Source organism: Amia ocellicauda, assembly GCF_036373705.1.
Source record: "Amia ocellicauda isolate fAmiCal2 chromosome 11 unlocalized genomic scaffold, fAmiCal2.hap1 SUPER_11_unloc_2, whole genome shotgun sequence".
Classification (NCBI taxonomy): Eukaryota; Metazoa; Chordata; class Actinopteri; order Amiiformes; family Amiidae; genus Amia; species Amia ocellicauda.
This window is the reverse complement of record NW_027102660.1, coordinates 857,699-864,366: the sequence shown is the minus strand read 5'-3', so window position 1 is coordinate 864,366 and position 6,668 is coordinate 857,699. Positions and strand designations below refer to the sequence as shown.

Sequence of the window (6,668 nt, the reverse complement as noted above, 5' to 3'; positions counted from 1 at the left end):
GTTTCCGTAGTGTAGTGGCTATCACGTTCGCCTCACACGCGAAAGGTCCCTGGTTCGAAACCGGGCGGAAACAACCCGCGGTGCATGCGTGCTAGTGCACACAGTGCTGACCACAAGTGAAGGTCTGAAGACTTTGTACTTGACGACCGCTGTAAATGGTTTCTTGACAGTTGTTGAGCAGAAAGTTATTGATCTTCTGAGGGAAAGGTCTGAAATCCGGGGGGTTTGCATAGGAATCAAAAAATTCACCACGGTGGTCCTCCCTTAGATAAATAGCCAGCCAATGTTCTCCGGGCATATTTTTAGGGTGTGTGTTGATTATGTACATTGCAGGTAAATTCTTGATCTTAAATTTAGGCAGCTGATCGCAGGCGTAGACTCCTTGAAACAGTTTCCGTGAGCCGGCCAGGGCATTCATGATGTGGTTGAGCTCTCTGGTGTTCATTTTAATAATAATCATACGGAACGTTTCTCCTCTGATTCACCTCAATAATGTTGTCAAACACAGCATACACGACCATATTTACAGTGTGTGGTAGAGGCTGCTTGAAACGCATCTCCAAACGCATATTGCCCGTCTTCATCAGTGAAATATGTTGTCCACACTCTTCGTCAGGGGTCAGGTTGAAACCATACAGGGTGTAACCGCTGCAGTATTCCCGGCGATCGATCAGCAGAGTTTGATCCTTGAGATGGCGACCCGTAGCCAGTACTAGACTGTAATATTCACGAACCGCATTGCCGTTTTCAAAGTCAGGTTGAAAAGGTCTGGATGGAACCTGCACACCATCGACGTACAATGCTATAAATTCCGCGTTATAATGTTTAAAGTTAAAGGTGTTCTTGTTGTAAACCCCGGTAAATGCATCATTATCCACGAGACCTATAATAACCTGTTTTGGGAGCTGTCCTAGAAACAGATTTTCCTGGTTCATCACCCGTGTCCCTGCGGGGATACTGTGGACTTTCATATAGACTCTTTCGATCGGGTACTTGGCGTTTGCCGTCACTAACGCCAGCGCGTGTCCTAGTTTAACCGCCGGGGAGACGGACACTTATTTCACAAACAGCGAGGCCGATAATATGGTCAGTTTATATTTTTCCGTATCAGGGGTCATCAGACAAAAAGCACTTTTACTACGGATCATTTTAATTTTAATGTCTACCCCGTTGAGCATGAGTTTTTCTTGGAAAAATATGTCTGCATGGATATGCCCCATTAGCTCAAAGGTCCTCCCTTCTGTTGAAGAGGCCGATCTTTTTTGCAAACCCTTGTTGAGTCCCTCTGGATCCTTGTCGTCCATAGCTTCCGGGATGTCTTTGAAGAGAAGGCCGGGGCTGAACTGTTTGCTTAGGGTCTCCTCACTATAATTAAGGATACACTCCATCATGACTCTATAGGGGTAAGTATTGCTGCTTTGACTAATGAGCCGATCTCCCAGGGTCACATCCACCTGTGAAAACATGGTGGCCACCGGGTAATTGATTAATTGATGACCCCAGCGTTGGCCGTCTTCTCGATTGCATCGCCATCCTAATCAGTCACTTTACAGTTCATTAAAATAAATGTGTTATTCAAATCAATATAATCCTCGCCATTGCCAGCTATAAAAAACTCCAGAGGGGCCGTGTCTGAAATTGCAGAAAGAGGGGGAATCTCTACATATATGATCTTATCTATACTCGTTTGAGTGTATGGAACTGTAAACAGATCCAGTTCTGATTTGACGCATTCTTCCGATAGACTGTTGACAAAAGACATGTTTAAAAGATGTATCCTGAGGCTCTATTTTTCTTTCTTTGAGACTTTCTTTTTGCAGGTTTTTTCTTGTGCTGCTTCCTTCTCCGAGTGTTTCCACGATATGTTGGAGAATGAGAGATTCTTCGTTTTTTGTTAGCCACGGATCTTCGTCGCCCTGGTGGACACATGCTGTTTCTTCTTTTACCCCCCCTCCTCGCCATTACCATGAGACCCGAACCCTCCTGATGCTCATGGCTAGCTGCCCGGTTCATAACATTGGTGAACACGTCACTAACAATATTTTTAGCCGCTGATTTCAAGTGGGGTCTGGCTATAGCAAAGCCTCTCTTAAGCAGGGGTACGGCCATTCTAAAGAGACCATGAAAGAGTCCTCCTAGACCGGCGCCATACATTGTGGGGGCTCCTACAAAACCGGGCAAGCCGTTCCCGGCTTGCATCTTGTAATAATCCACATAGGCGCTAGGATCTACATAACCCCTCGAGGTAGCCATTTTAATAATGTACAAACTGTTTCAGGGGTCGAAAATGTAGTTTGACAATAACTTTACTGAAGCGGAAGGGTACGTTGATATTCTGATCCGATTTTACTTCGATCGTGATGTTGTCAAATTGGGTCTTTGAGACTGGTACGTAGTGTGGCTTGTCATAAGTAATTGTGACCATGTCATTGCTTTTACCTTTAATAAGTACATTTCTCAAAAGGGGGACATAACTATCCCCGACCCTCTGGTGGGTTATGATATCCGTATACACATAAAGAGTGTAAAAGCCGCCCCACCACTTCTGAGAACCTGCTCTCTGTGTCAGAATAGATCCCAAATATACGCCCCAGTTGGCCGCTGGTTTGAATGCTAATACCTGGTTTTGACACCTTGTACACTCTGTTTTTAATAGGGTTGTAATATAGCTTGATGTTGGGGGTGCCTTCTGAGAACTGTTTATGCATCTCATCTAATATTTTATCCACATTGTCATAATAACCTCCTTGTATCGTGAATGTCCATTGACTCTTTTTAACATCATCAAAAATGGCGAAGGTGGCATCCTTATCTTGTAAAACAGCCCAAGTGTAAGGATACTGTATTTCCGCCAACCCCACTTCCCACGACCCCCTTAGATCTATAGATTTTCCAAATTGTACCGTGTAACTGGATATTTCATTTTTAGGGTATATATCGAGAGAGGCGTTACTGGGTAGAGTCACGTAGAAGCCTCCTGATTCCATCTTGAGTATCGAAAGTAATGCCCACAACACACCCGCGGGCAAGTTGTTATAAGGATTGAATATCGCAAACCTGTTGTTCCGGGACCCAACTATTGAACTTTTCAGGCCATCCAAGCCATTTCATCAACACATATTTTTTCCGGTTCTGGGTTTTTTCAGCTAATATCTTTTCAACTCTGTATACACTGTCTTTACCCACAATAATTTTTTGTAACTCGGCTTCGTAAAACGTTCCTTCTATATCCTCCCCGTCATAGTCTTTTAACCGGTACACGGGTGGGTCTCTAGCCAACTGTTCGGTAACTGTAAAATATTCGTCAGAAAATGTTTCTTCATAACCTTTGGCAAAAGTACTCCTTAGCTTTGAAACGCGAACCACATCACCGATGTTGAACTTATAAGTAGTTTTTCCCTTCTTAATAAATGGTCCGTATAATTTTTTATAGACCTTAAAAGAATTACTTTGATCAACATCTTTAGGCTTCATTTTAATACTGGTGTGATACCCTTGGTTGTAAGCATCGATAAAATCCTGAACTTTATCAAAATACTTGAACGTGTTGACCGCTGTAAAATATCTCCACATTTTGGTCTTTATGGTGCGGTTAAACCTCTCCACTACCGATGCCCTAAGCTCATTACCGGTGGTGAAATGATGTATTTTGTGTCTCTTCAGTAGATTCTGAAATTCTCTGTTGAGAAACTCTTTTCCTTTATCAGTCTGCAGTTTTTTAGGACATCGACCCTGGGACAATATATCCTCAAAGGCCCTTGTCACCGCCCGACCTGTTTTATTATGTAGAATGCGAGCCCAGGCATATTTTGATAACACATCGATACACATCAACATCAATTTGTGACCATTGTTATGTTTTGATAAATTTGACATATCGACTAGATCCATTTGCCATTGTGAGTCTATGTCAGTTGCATATACGCGGTTTCTTTTAAAGTTAATCCTGAGAGGTTTATGTTAGGTATAGGCGTCTTGTTCCCGTAACCATTCTGAAACAACCACATCATTAACCTTCACTCCGGCCTCAGCGAGTCCTCTTTAAAAACCCTTCTTACCCGCCAAACCCCCAATCTTGGCTGGGTTGTAGTATAGTTCCTGCATTTGGGGAGCTTGCCGAGTCATTCTGTCAAATAACCACACAGACCCACACTATGCGCAAAGTTTTTATACAAGGTTTTTTATTCAACTTCAGGAGAGCAGATACCCCTTTTAAGACATTTGAGAAAAGTATAACATACACAACAATTTTTTCTACGGTCCAGACAAAATGAAATCAGATGATTGGTTACTTGATCTATATCAACAAATATACCTGTTTCTTTATCTTGTAGGCACACACCTCAGTTACATATGTAAATAAAACAACATTATGACCTATTTTAAAATTAAACAGAGGTGTATTAAACATGCTCAGTAAAAGGTCATACAGATGTTGATGAAATGGCCTAATATCATTCTTGGCCCCCTTGAGCCCTTCATCCCAGTGTTCGTACCCCCCGGTCTTTGTTACAGCAGCCATTCACTTTTCCAGGTTTGAAAGTTGATCCTCATCGATGGTTAAATCTGTAGAGAAAAGGCTCGCGTTGGCTACTTTTCTGTCAAGCACATGGTGTAATAGCGCTCTCAGGTTAGCTGCAGAGTGTTGATGACAGAACCAGTTGCAGAAGCAGTCCAGAACATTCCCCATGTTCAAAGTCCCTTAGTTCAGGTCAGAGTCTGAATCAGTGGCGTAGATGTCGAATTCTTCGTCGCTGCCCCCAGCTTTAACTTCTTTACGGAAGAAATAAGCTTTTAGCTTGCCAGCGGTTTTTCTACTCGGCTCATCCAGGTCATTGAGCAGCTGCCCAAGTTTCTCTATTATAAACGGCTCCTTTTTCAGCTCCAGCAAAATCTCATCTATGATTTTCTGGACTTGTCCCACAGTGACATGTATGTGGGAGTAAGAGAGCGCCTTGATTAGTGCCGGTTTCAGCCACGGTTTGTTCAGTCTTCTGTAAAACACATTGAAATAGAACAGGAAATAGTAACGGTCTGGTTCAAACAAACAACTGTGTCTCAACTGACTGGGGTGATTCACTTCACACCCCCGACAGACTTCTTTCAGAGCTCGGTCGATGAGAGCACTCAGAATATACACCAGGGTGCTTTTAACCACTCTGCTTACTTGGTCACATACCCCGGGCATAAATCCTGCGTCTTCATCACGCCCCCGGGACAGTCCGATGCTCATTGGGTCGCCTGGTGGTTTGTGGGGTGTTTCTCCATCCATTGGACTGACCCCCTCCTGAGACGCACAGACGGTAGACAGTTCGGCAAAATCGAGGCCCTCCATGAGCTCCAGAGGCTGGGGATCCCCGAGACTCATTTGGACATCCATCGCACCGCATGTTGTTTCGTCCTGAGGGACCGGGGTCTGAGGTCTTGGAGAGTAACCACAGTCAAAGGGTTCCAGAGTGTATACAAAATATGGGGAATAGAACCAGGGGTGATCCCGGGTTTGAAGAGGCCTGTAGAGCCTGTCGACGTCCGCAGCTTTCGGGTAAGACATTCTCTTTAATTTTAAACCATGAATGAATTGTTGCACCTTTTATCCTATCTCTTCACTACGTCACGACACACCGCCCTCTTAGAAGAGAGTAGCCCCTGAGCCGTCAGACCCCCCTCCAAAACCCCACACGTCGTCTGTTGTAGTTCTGCAAGCTTTCCCATTCACACCTTTCAAAACCCTGAGTCGGAGACTCCATTTCGCATTCTCTTGGACCCTCTTGCAAGCCTTCTAGAGTCTTATCCACAAGCCCCAGATCTCTCCAGGCCATCACCTTCAACCAGTCCTCATAAGAGTATTCAATTACCGTCTCAAAAGGTTCCAACGTACCCTCCTTCTCTCCCAAAGCAAAAAGCTCCACTCCAACATAGCTGGGATCCCTTTTAAAGCGGTAACCCCGTCGAGCCCCCCAGAACAACACCCAGGAGCGTTCAATCTTCAAATTGGTGAGTACAGGAACCCTTGCCCGGGATTGTTTCTTGCGGGGTTTCATGTTGATGTCGCTGGACATGTTGAAGAAGCGGGATGTTTCAGATGCTGAGAATTAAAGAGGTATTGCCTAAAAGAAGCGCGGGTTCTTAAATAGAGAGGAGAGTTTCGGGGCGTTGCCTTCAGAGGGGTGGGGGTATTTATGGGTGGCCTTGTTGTTCAGGGTTTTATGGGTGCACACTTTCTGACGGATATGACGTAGGAATAATTAAGGAAATAACTCTACCTAAAATCACGCCCCCCAATTATGACGTAGGAATATTAATAAGCTTAGGGCATACGTCATAACAAAATAGGCCGCGCCCAAAAAACCCTACTATCTACTCTTATGTAGTTGAAGGCGCAGTATAGCTCTCATAGTCTGGTGGTGACGGAAGACCACCAGCCGTTTGAACAAGCCATTCAGCATCACCTTGTTGGGTTAAGTGCAGGCACTGTCAGAGCGCAGGGCGTCCTGCCTTTGAAAGAGTTTCCGAAGTGTCCTGATGTGCCCTTTAGCAATGCCAAACAGGTCTGTGAAAATGGCATCCTTTCGCCGCACTTCTCACAGCCTAGCCGACCTGAAACACCTGAGCCCGTTTTACCAGCAGGCTTTAACGGTAACCATTTGAAGCAAGAGGCAGCGGTGTCA

At 44.6% G+C, this 6,668-nt stretch overlaps 1 non-coding gene across 1 annotated transcript; it reads left to right on the top strand.

The window, feature by feature from the left end:
- Window positions 1-73, top strand: trnav-cac (transfer RNA valine (anticodon CAC)). Its single transcript has one exon. It is a non-coding gene; the product is annotated as a tRNA-Val (tRNA).
- The last annotated feature ends 6,595 nt before the right edge of the window (window positions 74-6,668 follow it).